The sequence below is a fragment of the Amblyomma mixtum genome, chromosome 10, assembly GCF_055824585.1.
Source record: "Amblyomma mixtum isolate Tamu chromosome 10, ASM5582458v1, whole genome shotgun sequence".
NCBI classification, from domain to species: domain Eukaryota; kingdom Metazoa; phylum Arthropoda; class Arachnida; order Ixodida; family Ixodidae; genus Amblyomma; species Amblyomma mixtum.
Genome location: NC_143021.1, coordinates 179,052,090 through 179,068,924, shown reverse-complemented (window position 1 = coordinate 179,068,924; position 16,835 = coordinate 179,052,090).

Genomic DNA, 16,835 nt, shown 5'->3' with positions numbered 1-16,835 from the left:
AAAATATTTAGTCAAGCAATCAGTCAAATATTGTGGCTAAATTGCTTTTTCAGACAAATGTCAACGCTGAGTGCAGCAGCGAGGGATAAAACATCAAGACTGCTCACTGAAAGAGCGCACATGCCCAATATTAGCTAAAAATGCTTTACCGAAAATGAGCATGCACAGCAATTTGAAGAAACATAGCGTCAAAGGAGAGAAGCTGCATAAAATAATTTACTATCTGGCGGAACGTTTAAATCGTGTGCTACGTTTCGAAGGATCTGGGTTTACCTTTGACCGCCACGTGAATAAGAATAATAATGGGGTGGAGCGCGTATGGCAGGTTCTCTCAGGTCATGAATGGTAGCTTATCCATGAAGAGAAAAGTATATAACAGCTGTATCCTACCGGTACTCACCTATGGGGCAGAAACGTGGAGGCTAACAAAGAGGGTTCAGCTTAAGTTAAGGACAACGCAGTGAGCTATGGAAAGGAAAATGATAGGTGTAACGTTAAGAGATCGGAAGAGGGCGGAGTGGGTGAGGGAACAAACGCGGGTTAATGACATCCTATTTGAAATCAAGAGGAAGAAGTGGGCTTGGGCAGGGCATGTAATGCGAAGGCAAGATAACCGCTGGTCCTTAAGGGTAACGGAGTGGATTCCAAGAGAAAGCAAACGTAGCAGGGGACGGCAGAAAGTTAGGTGGGCGGATGAGATTAAGAAGTTTGCGGGGATACAGTGGCGGCAACTAGCAAAGGACAGGGTTAATTGGAGAGACGTGGGAGAGGCCTTTGCCCTGCAGTGGGTGTAGTCAGGCTGATGATGATGATGATGCCACGTGAAGGAACAGTGATAAAAGACTACAACTCCCTATCTAAGAATTTCATAAATGAGTGAGTTTGTGATTTAATTATGAACTGGGAAGGACGATAAAATTATGGAATTGCATAATACACATGATGAACCACGTACGGAGCTTGTTGCATAGAAAGGTAAATGGTTCTACCACAACACATCATTGTCGAGCAGTACCGCTAAATATTCGTCGTCAATTGGAAAAAGGGATAGGACTGCTGCCACAACTAGGACAACGAGAAGAATGTAGAAATAGTGGCTGCAAGAAAGCAAGCTTTTTATGCGAATTATGAAAACAGACGAGTTTAGTTTTTTTTATAATTAATGAAGAATTATTCGAGTGCCAGTGCATTATAACTGTATAGTGTCGGTCTTAAGAGCCTCCATACCCGCAAGAAAAGATGCATTATCGAAAAAAAGAACTATTCATTTGCGTAATGGAATATAAAGCATCTAGAAGCGGCCCCAAATAGATCATTAACAAATAAATTGAAAATCAGAGGCGATAAAACAGAGCCCTTTGGTACACCAGCATACGAGGCTTTAGTACTACGGAGATCACGTGCGGCTCAGTGATTTGAGCCCGATTAATTAAGTAGTTTTTTAGCAAGGCATTACATTTAAATTATACAATAAAATCAAGCTTTTGTAAGAGCAGATCGTACTGGAATTCATTGAAGGCCATGTTGGGATCTAAAAGCAAGGCACAAGCAGCCCCATTCTTATCAAAGACAGAATAAATTACGGAACTTGTTGGGCTTGAATGTAGTAGCATATACCAAGCAGACCACGCGGACGCTACTTACTTCGTATTTGAACAAGTCCGCGAGTGCTTCAAGTTTCATAATGACCAACCAACCCGTTCGAACAGACAATGAGAAAAAATTACAACAAAAATTGTTGTTATAACGAGATAGTACTTTGCTCTGAACGAATCCAAACTGCGCTTTAGACTTAATGTCGTTCTTGAGATCAAAGCTCTACTATTGGCTGTAAAATTTTTGCGGTGTGCCTGTTCTTCGAAAGGAAGTTATTGTAGCAGTACCTCGCGACTCAGCCGCCTGTTAATGTTATCAGTTAATTTTCCACACACTTTCAGAAATTTCAGGCAATTTGCGTGCGTGACGTACCATGCCGAAATAAATTTTTCCCGCATCCGCATCCCGTAAATTCTGTGGCCGGTATTGCACATCTTGGAAAACGCGTCTCGAGAATATGCTCAGTGGCTTAAGCTCGCCACTCTGTCGACTTTACGTGCTCGTGTGCGTGCCGGTCACGCCAAACTTTCTTCTATTTTACGGGGTGCCACGTGTAGCGCGCAATTTTTAAGAAAATGGTGCGGATGTGGTTCTGTCGTGTCCGGTCGCTGTGTTGAATGCAGCGAAAGACGAACACACTGTCGTGTCCGGTCGCTGTGTTGAATGCAGCGAAAGACGAACACGGTACTTTTAGACTTCGTTTATTTAAAGCCGATGAGGGTGCGACCAGCGTCGACCGAGGCAGGAGCCGAACTGGCCGCCCGAAGAAAGGAGGGAGTGGAGAAGCGTCCACGGCAGGGAGTGGCTTCCCAGAACAGGAGGAGGGTGCGGGGGCGCACCGTGGGGGGGGGCATCCGGCGACAGCGTGCGACGAGGGGCAAGCGGTCGTTAGGAGGGGATGCGATTGGTCGTTAGGAGGAGGATTGAGTGGTCGTTAGGAGGAGGATGCGAACTGTCGTTAGGAGGGGAATGCGAGTGCGCACACACACAAAAGCAATAAGGGGACACAACACTTCCTTCCCCCTTAGAAAGTTGCCTGGTATCGTGCAGGGGGTCGGCGCTCACGCGTGGAGGCGCGCTGGCTTTGTGCGCTCGGGGGAGAAACACTTGTAGGCTGGCTGTTGTTCGCTGTGTCTCCTAGGTCTGTCCTGGGCGAAGTCTCTTCTTCCGGGAAGGGGTGCCAGGCTATGTGGGAAAATGGTGCACGTGTTCTCTCCGCTGGCGGACAGCTCTCAGACGGCGTCGTAAATCTACGCAGCTGGTTGAGATGTCGGCGTGCTACTGTGCCATGTATGTTGACGAGCCAAGAGCGCAGGCCTATGCGTCTGACAATTGTAGCTTCCTCCCAGCGTGGCTTTTTCAGAAACTGTCGGGCGAGGACGCGCTGCCCCTCATTAAGCGTGCCGCAGCGCGGAATTGCTTTTTCTTCCCGGAACGTCTCTGCCTTTGGCTCGGGGAGGATGGCTGTGAGCTGGGTTCGCATTTCACGCTCGAACATCATTTTCGAGGGGGTCTCGCCTGTTGTGCTCTGAACCGTCGTGTGCTGCTTGAAGAGAAAGCGCGCAAGGCGGCGCTGCAGCGAGCCTGTCTGATCTCTTTCAAGGGCGCGTTTTAGCTCGGCTACGTAGCGCTTGGCTTGTCCGTTTGTCGCTGGGTGGTAGGGGGCCGATGTAACTGATGAGATCCCGTTGTCGCGATAAAACTTGAGGATCTCCGCAGACACAAACGGTGTTCCGTTGTCCGACACTACCTTGCGCGGCAGGCCGAACGTTGCAAATAGTGATCGGAGGTTGTCAATGACTGCTGCCGAAGTCGTCTGTCCCATTTGCCTTATCTCAAGCCACTTTGTGTAGGCATCTACGACCACAAGGAAAGTGCAGCCCTCAATTGGTCCTGCAAAATCAATGTGCAGTGTGTGCCATGGTGTGTCTGGCTTTTCCCATTCTGGGACAGGAGCTTTCGGCGGGGCGCTCCGGCTGCTCTGGCAAGGCTTGCATTCTCGCACCACTGTTTCGATGTCGTTGTCAATGCCAGGCCACCACATGTAGCTTCTGGCACACTTTTTCATTGCAACGATGCCCCGATGTCCGGCGTGGATGAGAGACATAGCTTGTGCGCGTAGTTCTCTCGGCATCACAACTCGGGACCCAAATAAGATGCAGCCGCGATGGGTGCTCAACTCTGTAGCTCGCCTGCGGTAAGCGTCGAAGTTGTCCCCTTTGAGTTTATGCACGTTGCCTTGTTGAACAGCTGTGTAAACTAGCCGGAGAGCTGCGCACTTCTGCGTAGATGCTGCAACTGTGCCTGCTGTAAGCGGAGGTTCTGGCAGTGCTTCGAACATCAGAACGTCTCCTGGTGGAAATGGTTCGTCAACAGTTGCGTCTAGTGGCAGACGGCTTAGCGCATCGGCGTTTTGATGTTTACTCCCATTGCGGTAGACCAGAGCGTAGTCGTACGCTGAGAGTTTGATGGAATGCTGCGTCGGCTCGATGACACCTTGCTGCTCCAGTTTGTCCAACTCTTTTTCAACTGAATCTCGGAGAGCAAACGGCACCGGCCTGGCCTTCAGAAATTTGGGTTGCGCGTTGTCCAACAACTCCAGTGTGACCGGGGGCCCTTCGTTTCCTGGAATCTCTTCCGAGAATACTCTTTCGTATTTCTCTTGCAGTTGCTCAACCATGTTCTGGCTCGGCGTCTGGTGTATGCCGCATATCATCACGCCTAGTGGAGAAAACCAGTTTCTCCCTAGAAGGCTTGATCCTGTGCCCTTCACAACAAGCAGAGGTAGCGTATGGGTCTGGCCGTTGTAGTTAACCTGCATGTTGGCAGAGCCCAATAGTGGCAGATTCTGTCCTGACCACGTTCGCAGGTGCGTGTCGTCTTGTTGCAGGGCGGGTGCGTCAGATGGCCATGAAGTTCGGAACGTGTCCTCACTGATCAGAGTACAGGCTGCGCCGGAGTCCACCTCGAACTTAATCAGCTGGTGATGTACGCTTACTTCTGTAAAAATCTTCGGTCGCGTGCCGAGATTCATGGTGTTCAGGTCGTACAACACAGATGGTGTTGCTGATGTTGTTCCATGGAGATCAGATAGCGGCGTATTCTCTGAGGCGTTGACGCTGTGATTAGGCTGGGAAGGTGACTTTATCTTGGCAAGTCTCCGTTTCGTAATGCATGCTCTTTCGATATGCCCTCGCTTGTGGCAAAAATTACACGTGGCTGACTGGAATCGACATCCCTGGGGGTTGTGTTGGTCGTCACACCGCCAGCAGCGTTGTGCCTTTTTGACCGATTTTACAACAACAGAAGGCTTGCGCACCTGGTTGCTTGTCTGGTGTACCGGCTCGGTGTTCCGGCGAATCCCTCTCTGCTGGTGACCGGCGCTCTCCGCTCGAACGGCGATGTCGTAAGCTTTGCTGAATGTGAGGTCCTTCTCAGCGAACAGGCGCTGCTGCAGTGACTCGTCACTCAGTCCGCACACAAATCTGTCGCGTAACATCACGTCCAAGGGAAGCATGGTGGTGTTAGCAGAAGAAGCTGCGTCTCCCTCCTGCCCGGTAGCTGTTGTCGACAGCGTTCCAAAATTGCAGTCGGCAGCGAGCTTCTTGAGCGCGGCTACGTAGGCGCTCACAGTTTCTCCTCCCAGTTGATCTCGTCGTTGGAAGCGAGCCCGGCTGTAGACCTCTGACGGCCTTGGGTCGTAGTGCTTTTGCAGCGCTTTTACGATGTCGTCGTAAGACACTGCCGCTGGTGTGCTTGGCTGAATAAGGGCGCAGACAGTATCGTAGGTCTGCTCCCCGCACAGCGTCAGCAGGTTGGCCCTCTTCAAGGTTGGGTCTGTGATGTTGTTAGCTTCAAAGTAGAACTGAAGGCGTCCAACCCACGATGACCACGATGAGCCGTTGAACTCTGGTATCTGATTGGGAAACCCTCGCGTAGCCATGGCTTGTCAATAGCGTTGCGTAGCGCGGGTCGAATCCACTTTCTCGTCGCCACTGTCGTGTCCGGTCGCTGTGTTGAATGCAGCGAAAGACGAACACGGTACTTTTAGACTTCGTTTATTTAAAGCCGATGAGGGTGCGACCAGCGTCGACCGAGGCAGGAGCCGAACTGGCCGCCCGAAGAAAGGAGGGAGTGGAGAAGCGTCCACGGCAGGGAGTGGCTTCCCAGAACAGGAGGAGGGTGCGGGGGCGCACCGTGGGGGGGGCATCCGGCGACAGCGTGCGACGAGGGGCAAGCGGTCGTTAGGAGGGGATGCGATTGGTCGTTAGGAGGAGGATTGAGTGGTCGTTAGGAGGAGGATGCGAACTGTCGTTAGGAGGGGAATGCGAGTGCGCACACACACAAAAGCAATAAGGGGACACAACAGGTTCTCAAAAAGAAAAACAAAATTCCACCGCTCAATTCCCTCCTGTTTTCTTTTTTCCACTTAATTTCCGGCCAACTTGGTTGGTTGGTTTATGGGGTTTAACGTCCCAAAGCGACTAAGGCTATGAGAGACGCCGTAGTGGAGGGCTCCGGAAACTTCGACCACCTGGGGTTCTTCCGGTCAAACTACTACTTCCCGGTGAAAGTACTATGTGCCACACCATTTCAGCAAATTATCCAAGGAATACAGAAAATTCTGTGCCATCAAAGAGTTGAAAAAATGCAGAAGAATTGGTGCCTTCTTCTTTCATAAAGTGTATTTTATGTAAAAATATCTGAATATCTTCCTTGCTCTCAATCGAAAAGAAAAGCATTCGTCATTGCTGTATAAATTCTGCTTACACTAATCCATTTGTGTCCTCCTTGTGTTGACTTCTTGCATTGATAAAGTGCCTGCTTCTTTTTCGTCGGTTACTGTTCAATGTTTTTGATTTTGTTACAATTGTAAACAAATCTTGCTTCACACCCGCGTTGAGTATTGTTCTGAGTATTTCTTTATTAAATACTTGTTTGCCCGGTACGTACCCGCTGAGCGGCCTTCCCACCCAAAAACACCATATGCTTGGCTGTGGTAGAAAATGTTTACATGGAAATAGAAAGGACAGTAAACAAGAAGTCCGGGTTTTGCATCTTACTTTTGCGCAAGAGCTCCGTCAAGAAGGTTTACCAAGGATTACGGCGCCTTCGCAGTTGTCTCTATTGCGATAGGAAGCTCAGTGTAACGGCACCGCTGTCTGATAACATAATCATTGACCATGTTCGTTAATCAATGTGACTGTTAAAGACCTTTATGTCTATGACAACGGAACCCGAAGTGTGGTCATGACATACAAAACCTCTGCCATGTGATCAGAAATACTTCCCGTCAACACTGCATTGATGCCGATCGGTGAGCGTTTTGATTAACCAGCGCCAAACTGGCCCCATTGTTTTTTGCGTTGAAACCAAATTACCATAAGGGAAAGACTTTTCGCCTCTTTAGTTGACAGTTATTCGCTGAGTGGACCAATTTGTCGCCAACTTATTTCGATCGCGTCCCTACTTTTCTTCTCTGTCGAACAGGAAAATCTTCGACGCGTTACAAAATGATACGCTTTCACAACTTCTTTTTTTTTTCCTCCCAGGCGGTGACCACGAACAGAGTGAATGCATAATTAGGCCTGAGGCAAAGCCACCGTCGTTTCGCTTTGTTTCGAAACGAAGTGCAGTTTTCTGTTTTCTTCTTGAGGCGAAGCCTTCCTGAGCGATAATTACTGTGAATAGCGTTCACTCGATATATGCTATAACTTGACTGCGAAGCGCCGGCCGTTTCTCTACATTCGTGTGTGTACAGCGTCCGCTAGGTGGCGTAACTTCCCCTGTTTCGCCCCGCCCCTCGCGGGGAAGTCGGGCGCAAATTAAGACAGATAAACTGGGGCGCAGAAATTAACTGTCCGATCGCGAAAGGGCGAAGGAGAAGCGATGGGGCCGAGAAAACAGATTGAGCTCGTTTAACAAAAGGTAATGAGCGAATTCGGAGGCCCAGTCGAACCGAAGAAGTCCTGGATGGAGACTTGGCGTGTACAATTCGAAAACAAAGACCGAGGAGGTATTCTCGTTAAGGAGGGAAGGAGAGAGAGTCGATTAGAAGAATTTGAAACTAAAAGTAACTAACTGGTGTTCGAGAAGACCCCACCCACCTTTTTTTTCTTCCCCATATAGGGAGACAGGGCTTTCATTCCTCCTAATTGTCCCGCATTACCTGCGCCGGCAGCGCCCCCATGCGGCAGGAAAGGTGGAGGCGGAGGCTGAGCGACCATTTAGAGGCGTCCTCTCATTTCGATGGCAGGCAATGGTGCACCGCTAATTCGCAGGGAAGAGTTCTCCGAACACACATCGACATCTCTTTTTTCTATTTTCTCTCCTTATTTGCTACGCACTGTGCGTCTTGGATTGGGGCGAAGGAAGGGAATGATAGATGAACGAAAAAAAAGAAAGAAGAATGTGGTCCGTTAACCGTACCACTGTACCACCCAACTCTACCACCACTCTCTCTCCCCCCCCCCCCCCCCCCCGCTCTTCCAAGACCCAGTTGCCTCTTTTTTATTTTCTTTACCACACAGGGTTCGTAGTGGGCCCGCTTTGTACGTTTGATCATCGGTTTAGCGCTGCTGTCTCCCCCTCGGTCCTTTTTTCCCTAGACATAAAACTTCCCCCAAAAAACGAACAGATCTCCTCCTCGAGGTGGAACGAAGATGCAGATGCAGCCGGAGAAGCCGCTCTAAAAAAACGTATATTTTTCTGCCCTTACTTTTTTTATTTAGTTTCCCTCCTTTCCGCTAATTATGGAAGCGGCAGAGGCCAGGGAAGAAAGGAATATTGCCCCGAGCGAACAATTTTTGTTTAATTTTTATATATTTTTTGCTTCTGTATAGTTTGTGAGGGGGCTTTAGGGAGCCTCGCTGGCGGCCTAGGGGGCGCCACAGGCTATACGGCATTCATTGTTAATTCTCCTTTCGTCCTTTAATTCCGGCGTCCCGAGTGGATGCTGCTGCTTTCTCATCGCCTCCTTGACTCCAGCGCCGTTTTTCTTTGTCTGTTCGTTCCTTTGAATCGCTTATCTTTAATTTTCCTACCGAGTCTTCCCGCCTTGCGTTATTTTAAATCTTGCCCAGCGTTTATTGTAGAGAGCGGCCTTTGTGAACGCGTACGTGAAGCATACCGGAGGGAGATGGCGCGCAGCTCCTGACTGTCGGTTTTAAAAGTTTTAAAAGACCTCTGATACTATTTTGTTCCTCTCTCGAATCTCGCCTTGTATATACTGTTGAACGGTAACCGCCTCCCAAGACCTCTACGCGCAGACGAAGAAGTACGCGCAGGAAGTTTTAATCGTTGCCACACGCCACGTAATTACGCTTGCGTTAGCGCGGCCATCCATAGTTTTTATTTGACTGACGTTTCGCGACTCAGTTTTTTCCCGTTTTTGCGTAGTTCCGTTTACCGCGGCCTTAAAAAAGTTGCTCCTTCCAGGCGGATTTCGTTCTCTAACTTGTTTTTTTTTTTTTTTAAGGATGCGTGCCTTGTTTTGAGCTGCTCTGCCCGAAGATCGGATGGGTACGAAGAGTAGTTGCGAAAATTAGCATCGGCCCTGCGAAGAGTGAGACAGCGCGGAGAGAGAGGGGAAAGACTGAGAAGGTAACCAGGCATATCTTATATCCGCTATTGGCTAGCCCACACGTAGGGAGAAGCCGCCGCGGTGGCTCAGTGGTTACGGTGCTCGGCTGCTGGCCCGAAAGACGCGGGTTCGATCCCGGCCGCGGCGGGTGAATTTCTTTAGAGGTGAAATTCTAGAGGTCCGTGCACTGTGCGATGTCAGTGCACGTTAAAGAACCCCAGGTGGTCGAAATTTCCGGAGCCCTTCACTACGGCGTCCCTCATAGCCTGAGTCGCTTTGGGACGTTAAACCCCATAAACCAAACCAAACACGTAGGGAGAAGGCGGAAGAGATAAGGAAAGCAGAGTTTGTCGTGTAAGTGAAATGTTATGGTTTATGGAGTTTAACGTCCCAAAGCGACCCAGGCTATGAGAGACGCCGTAGTGAAGGGCTCCGGAAATTTCGGCCACCTGGGGTTCTTTAACGTGCACTGACATCGCACAGTACACGGGCCTCTAGGATTTCGCCTCCATCGAAATTCGACCGCCGCGGCCGGGATCGAATCCACGTCTTTCGGGTCAGCAGCCGAACACCATAACCACTGAACCACCGCGGCGGCCTGTGTAAGTGAAAAGTGTTTATGTTAGTGGTTCCTCTGTGGTTAACAAAAACAAACTTTAAAGTTTTTTTTTTTTTTTTGGGGGGGGGGGAGGGGCTTTCAGATATTTCCTCCACCGTGTGTTCCCCCTCTCTCACTATTGCGAAATTTATTCTTATCTAGCAGGTTATAAAGAGTATCCTGAAATTTGCCGTCAAGGACTCTGACTGGTAGAGGGGGCTCGTTTTCTCAGCCAGTCTCATACCGGTTGGCTTTGTTTATGTGCTCAGGGGTTAATTCGCAGCATATATAGGCGTTCGCCTTCTCTTCACTTATCTTTGTGGATGGAAGAGGTGCCCAAATATGGGAAGCAGACGGCTGAGCCCGGGACGTCTGCTGCCCGGGACGTCTACTTCGAAGACAGATTGTCCGCACTTCGTCCTCATCCATTAGAGTCGCCCACAAGACGGAGCTCCGGGAGCGGCTGCCCACTCCGTTTCGCAGTCACGGGGATTGAGCGGTGTGGCCAGGATGGTGCTTCTTTGAGAGCTCTGCGCGGGTCAAATTGGGAGCTGGAAACAAAGGAAGAAATCTGTGCGCGGGGTAGCTTTAACGAGGAGCGGAGATGGCCATGAACCTGGCTAACCTAGCAGTCTGGCAATCTAGTAGAGGGAGGGGGGGGGGGGGGGGGGGGGTACTTGCGGCCCTTCGTACATCAGTTTTCGTAAAATGGTGCGCTAAAAACAAACTAAGTATTATAGTTTTTTTTCTAGAGGCGAAGATGTTGCACCGCTCCTTTGTTGCTTTAGTGGCCGTAGATTTCCGAGCTCTTTGATTACCACATCTGTAGAGCTTACCATTGATTCCATGCATCCAAATCTAGCACTCTGGTTAGTGCAAACGTCGCAAGTTAGCACACTGCCATGTCACTTGGAGTGATCAGATAATTGATTGCCGTATTCACAGGCGCCGACATCATGAGGCAACCTCTAGAAATTGGCCGCAGGTTCTGGCTGGATTTTGACTCTGCGTTAAGTAACGTTTAAACTTTGAGCCGTGAACGGGTAAGATGGGACTAACTGCACCATTTGGTCTTCACAACGAAAGGTTAGTCCGCGGGTAAGCTAGCTGCGGCTGATGATCACTTTGTAGTCATCCTCTTCGAGAGTAATGGACGGTTGATTTTTGCGGAAATATGGTTGTGGCAATGCAGTTATCCCCGAAGGGCCTAAACATGGAGCATTTTCAGTCTTTCCTGGATTAGAGTTCACAATTGTAAAGCTCTGGTCGTAGTGTGTGAGTTCAAAAAAAAATGCTTGATGACGTCACAACTCCGGGGTCATGTGATCCACTTGTGGCAAATGAGAGTAGAGCTTAGCTATGTTTACCTATTGTCCAATGAGAATTCACTGTTGTCTACTTGGATCGGGGCCAAATGAGTGTGTGTGGGCTGTCCATGGAGTGGGTGGGAGAGGGGGTGGCGGGAAGGGATGAACGGAGTAGAGGCGTTACCCACGTGTATGAGACTTACCCTAATCACGTGACAGGGGCGAGTAAACATCGCAGAACCTTTGGTTACAACATGCTTCACAGACAATGTGTAGCTAACTAAAATACTTCTTAAACCTACCCTAATACCGTTATCGTCGCATAAGAACTGGCAGGCACTTCCAAGCATATGCAGAGTGGTAATACCCGCGAAGCCGCGACAGCGAAGTATGTGCATACGTGAACACTCTTGTATTCAACTATTTTTATAGTCTAGCTCTCCCGTCACAATCGCAGTTTAGTATGGGCGTTCTTCAGTCAATCTTGGTGCGTTCCGTTGACCGAATGATCCTATTCCTGTGTGTTTTTTTAATTTTCTTTTGTAATTTTCGCACCAGGACACCACATCTTTTAACTGGCTATCGAAACAAGCTCGACTTCATTCGGATGTTTTCACTCCGTTCGCAGTCCTCTACGCACTGCCTGAATGCGGCTCAAAACACGTGCCCAGCTTGCACGTAAAATTCCCCGACCGTAAAGATCTGTTTCTAATGTTTTATTACTACGAATCATTGTCATTAAGTCCGTCCCCATTAAAGAAGAAAGCCGTCTCCCAATTAACCGTGGCCTACTCCAGCTGCAGCCAATTTCCGTTAAACTTCTTACAATCTCAATTACGTTCTTCTATTAGAATACATTCCGTTTCGCTAACGGATCATACTTTATGCTTTACTGATATCATGGTCCGTACAAGTTAGTTTTCTACCGTCCATTTCCTTTACAGGATTAATAACTCGAGTCTGTCTTCTAATCCACGTCTCCCACTTTGTCTTAATTTCTATAGTTCTGCATGCTTTTTGAAATCTAGGTGTGCCGCTAATAGCTGTCGTATTATCCTCATGATGCATCGAGGACAGCGTGCTTGCAGTATGCCAGGAAGAAAGAAAGAATGTTCTAGCTCTTTTTAAGGTGAAAGCCTTTAATGGCTCATACTGTCGTCCGTTAGCAGAAGGTGTCACACCTTTGGCAGCGTTTAACTCCCGTTAACTCGGGAACTAAAAGATAGAGGAGAAAATGAATGGTTGGATGAATGGATAGAGGAGGAAAAAATGAGCCTAGAAACCATGTTTGATGACTGTAGACTAATTAGTTGAGTAACTATAGGCAACAATGTTAAAATTGCGTCGAAATAATGCGGACGTCGATATAGCCACAGGAACGATGTGACGTCAGATCCACCGGAAGCCGTCACGGCACAGTGAAAGTTGTCACAGAATGGTCGGAAAAACGTCGGATTTGTGTCAAATTAGTTGGAAAGACGTTTAATCAAGCGTAATTAACACCTAAGATTTCCATAATTTGGGCATCGATATAGCCACGGGAACGGTGTGACGTCACATCCACCGGAAGTCGTCACAGTGTCCTCGGCTTTCGCCTCTCAACACTTTAGTTGCCAAAGTGTCCTCGCAATTTTAATTCTTTTTTTTTGTTTAAGCTGCAGCATTGTGTCTTCGAAGTTTTGCGAGATCGAACTTGGTAAGCGAGGACAACAAGCCTAGTAAGAATAGGCCCCTAAAAAGGAAGTACGCTTTCACTTCAGCGCCGGGGCGTTTTCGGGGCTTCAAGCTTTAGGAACACGCAAAAAGGCCTAAAGAAAACATTTTCCACCACAAAGGCCGAACGCGGCCCCCTCTGATCTGATAGGCGAAGCGCATTTTAGCGTGCCCTAACAATAGGCGTAAGGAGGCGTTGTTATTGATTGGGGATTAAAGCCCGCGCATTGTGTCTCAAGTTTTCTATTACCCCAAGTTCTAAAGGTGGTGTGATGGCATCGACAATGTCTTTTAAACTCTCCCTCCGAATCTTTTATATCAAGTTTCATTTTCTTTAAAATGTTTGTAGGTATTTACAGCCGCACTGAATGCCCCTGGGTTCTGGTCGGGCTTATGTCGCAGGCTTATATTTACTTCGGAGTTTTTGCATAGCTTTGCATTTTCGCGCACGCTACGTTTAATCGATTGCCCATTGAAATGCTGCGTGATAGAACCCAGCCTAGCTCCGGTGAAACGAACAAGGATTTATTTGCGAAATGAATAACGTTATATTCCTCGTATAAGTCCTTAACCGGCTGCTGATGACGCTAATTTATGCGAAGCCGAACGGTAATGTGACACGAGATCAAAGAAAGCGAGCGTGGATACGCAAGTTGTTTTGTTACAAGAAGACTTGCCGTGAAGGTATACAGGCAGCCATGTCTTATTCACGGTGATAATATTGTTCCATGCTGCCATTAACTAGCTGACTCCTTTCCCCAACAGCAGTCCATGTCGGTTATTCAGCCCGCTGAGCAGTCGTGCTCCTAAGCTTTAACCAAACATGCAAGCCTCTTAATCTTCCTGCGGTATTTCGCGAAAGGCTGTCTTGGTAGTTCAGGTTAATCATGTAGCTGTAGATAAAGGTTTTCTCTGCGAATTCCCATTTTGAAGGAACAAGAGTGCGGGTAAGAACATCAGCTGTATAATGATGCTTGCTTTGATATTAGCGGATTAGTTTATTAGAGGGATGGGAGTTTGAGACGTGGCCCGCGATATCGAGCATGAAGGTAGGGATTACTAAACCCGGCTAGGGATGGTGTATGCGCGAAAAAAATGGCAGTGGTTTAGTTCTGATCAAACCTGGAGGATTGCGAATGCAAAGGGGAGAGAGAGAGAGAGGCGATGGAGAGCGCGCGGCCTCCGTCTTTTTAGGGTGGTGTCGCCTATTCTGCGTAACCTTACATAGGTGTGTGTTCAAAATAGCTGTAAAATATTTTCCTGTTAAATTTTCTTTTTACTGTTCATCACAGCTTGCAAAAGGTACCCAAAACAAAGAAACGCTGGCATGCTTTCATTCAAATCATGCCTTTTGTTAATTAACTTGGTTTATAGCTGTCATAGCTAAGTGCACGTTGCTAACGACGTATTTGTTCTGTACATTATTTTACCATGTAATTTAATTTTCAGCGTTTTGCTTGAGGTAATTAATTTCCTTATGTCTGTTGGTTTCTCCAATATTTCTGTTCGTGTATGTGTCCATGCTCAAAGTACAACTGATGCAGGTATTATCGCATTGATTGCTTTCCCACTGTGATCAGTGTAGCAAACTGTATTCTTCTCCAGCTGATTTGTCGTAAAATGGTTATGTCTGCTTTGCTCGCATCAGCATTGTGCACTCGTGCAGCCCATTTTGGCTTTAATTTGGCTTCTAGCCGCTGTGTTTTCAGGTTGTTTTTTCAGTACAAGCATTGGAAAAGTCGAAAATGATCAATGTTGCTTTTATATGCCTTACCCTGTTGGGCAAAGTGCTGTTTGAAATCTGATACTTCCGTTCATAATTCGTTGCAGTGTGAATGCCCTGGTCGATTCTTGCAGCTCAGAGTCGACGCTCACAGGAGGAGGAGAGCGGTAGAAAAAAAAAGGAATAAAAGCGCAAGGTCAGGCGTGCATTTATTCTCGCTATTCCTTTGGTCCAGTTGCTGTCATTCCACTTGTATGATAGCGAACATGTCTTTTTTTCCCAGCTAATCAAAAAGATAATTTTAACCGTTCGTCCATTCTCTGCGATGAACTTTCATGTCAGCAGTCCAAAAAAGCCATAAGTATAAGTGCATCCGCAAAAATACTAGCAGATTATCGTCTGCAAAGATCACCTATCATCACTCAATGGCCACCGCTGGCAACCGTTGAGCCCTGATGGTGTCAAAATCGCACATGCCAAAAATGTGTTCAAACGCAGCGTCTGCGGATTCAATAATATTTACAATGGGGACGTGAGCTTGGATAGGCGTTTCACACAACATTAAAAAATCTGAGTGCAGAGGAATGAATGGTTAGTGAGATACAAATACACAATATTGCTACACCTCGGCTTCTTCACTCCATGCCTCCCATGTTGCTGCTTCTTCTTCCTTAGACCGGACAGCTTAATGGAAGTGCGTGGAAAGCTATGCCACAGTAACAGGGATCCCTAAGAAACTATTGTATTAAAAATTGATAGTATTTTCTTCTGTTACTGAGGCTTTAGTGGAATATTTGTGTTGTGGTGTCAATTGACACCACCAAAGCCGAAAGGGTTAACGCGTTCCAATCAGTTGTCGTTGAATAAATTCATGAGACGAGGGCCTAAAAAAAAAAAAAAAACCCGAGACACAAAAATATAGGTCCCGTTATGCGGCACAGTAACTAAAAAATAAAACTGCTCACAGCACAAGGCACAAAAGTAATTCCGAGAACCTATTAACCGGCACTTTGGCAGGAATAATACTGATACGGTTTCGCTGTCATAACCTGTTAATGAAACTTTGAGGCTAATTCAGCAAATTTAACAACTGTGCGTGCACTTCGAAGCTGCATGGAAGCTGTTTCAGTAAACTGTTACACCCCCCCCCCCCCCCCCCCCCCCCCCCCCCTCCGCGTGCGCAACGTCCCAGACGGAATCTTTAAGGACATAGAACGATGTGACATAGATTGTTACGTATATTCGACACATCATGACGATCGATATTTGTGAACATATGGTCCACAAATATCAGCCAGATAGCGACCCTTTAGACTAACACCACTTCCTCGCCAACGTGAAAGCATTTACCTGAACTTCAATTCCCGCCGAAAGAAAAACAGCTTGAAGCTGATTTGCATAACACGTCTAAAGTGGATTCCCATCAGCCGTATAGTTTCCTACTGTACCGGGCCCGCTAATGAGCCACCCACGGTCGTCTGCTGCTTCACTTCTCCTCTCCATTACGAAAAGTACCGCACCGAAAAGCAAATGTTCTTTAACGGTAGTCCGCACGTGCTGCACAACGTGCTTTGTGACGTAAACAGCGCATTTCTCTCTCTCTCTCCCCCTCTGTTCTTCCCCTTTCCCTTCCGGATAAGTGGGCGCGGAATGCATGCCGGAATAGCGGCGGGACGCGTGTCACGGTCAGCCTTACTCACGAAGAGTAAACAATCCTTGAGGCTGAGTTCGGCGCGTGTCGCCTATTTCGACCTGACACCGCGGAGTTATTACTTTCTTTTCTTTTTTTTCTACCTTCTTCTTCTTCTCTTCTTTCGCTCCTCGTATCTTCTCGTTCAGGTCGTGTTTCGCTGTGTTTTCGTCCGTGCATCTTCCGCGCGCAGACCTTGGCCCCCTCGGCGGCATGTTTGGCTCGGTGGGTGTTTGTGTTGTCGTCGCCAACCGGCGGGATCGCGACGAGGTCTCGCTGAAGGGAAGAGGGTGAGAGGGAAGGCCGATTTTATCTCCGTCGCCAACACACGCTGCTCTTGATGCGTTCATGCACGAGCTTTTGTTCACTCGTCTTCTAAATTTAGCCCCCGATGACTGACTGCGTAGTGGAGCCAGCTCTCCCGCCGTCATACACGTCGGTCTCTGTCCGACCGTTATGTTGTTATTCAGGCGGGTTCGATTTCTTGCCAGAATTCTGAACAGCCTACTTCCAGTAATTCTTAGACGCCCGCAGAGAAGGTCGAAGTGCGTAGGAATCCGAGGTTCCAACTCTTCCCGTTGCGGTGAAAAGATAGTGGACATTTATAGAGGACTCGTGCTCTCTTG